This window comes from Microtus ochrogaster, chromosome 15 (genome assembly GCF_000317375.1).
Source record: "Microtus ochrogaster isolate Prairie Vole_2 chromosome 15, MicOch1.0, whole genome shotgun sequence".
Classification (NCBI taxonomy): domain Eukaryota; kingdom Metazoa; phylum Chordata; class Mammalia; order Rodentia; family Cricetidae; genus Microtus; species Microtus ochrogaster.
Window position 1 is genome coordinate 42,972,370 of NC_022017.1, and position 855 is coordinate 42,973,224.

The following is an 855-nucleotide window of genomic DNA, read 5'->3' on the forward strand; positions in this document are numbered from 1 at the left end:
CTTATTTTTAGTCGGCTTTTTACCTTTGATTTCCCAACCTTGAATAATCGCTCAGTGAGTTTTGGGTTGCGAGGGAAAGACGGTGCTTCAATGCTTACCGTCTTTAAAATAGGGATTAAGAAATTAGGGTGAACTGAAGAATTTAAGATGACATTTGAGAACTATGCTAATTTCCCTTTCTTTTTAAGGGAAATAGGAAATGGAAACTTTAAGGAGGTTTATGGAGCAAGCGGCACAGTTCAGGTGTTTGGAAGGTCCATGGCCAGTTCTGTTTCTTTGGATGGATTTCCCTCCTAAAATGTTATTATCTCATCAGAATGGAATGAGTCTAATTATTCCTTGCTCAATCCTAATCTCATTAGATCTCGCTTTGTGATTTTTTTTCCTCTGGATGAAGTTTTTAGAAATAACATGTGTTTCATATTTCGCTCTATAGCCTAGTCAATCATGTCATGAGGCGAGAGCCTTTCCCCCAGTTTTGGAGATTTTTCTTCTGTGGTGATTATAGCACATGGCTGGTGAAAACTGCTGAGTCTGTGCTTGTATGTCTGACCTAAATCATGTGGGAGTCCTAAGTTTTAACTTTTGAACCCCTGAGGTTTTTTTTCCCATGTGATCTTACACATGCTAAAAGTTACATGTGATAGAATAATTGAACATAGGGAAGAGAGAAACTGAAGTTAGAATTTATTCTTTTGGGGAAATTAAAGTTATTCACGTTTGCTAACTAGATGAAAAAGACAAAACAGCATGACTATGCCTTTTAAATCTTATTTTGGAGTTTTGCTTGCACATAATTACTGTGAGCTCTTCTTAAAGATTTTTTTCCATAAGAAAACATGTCACGTACTGTCT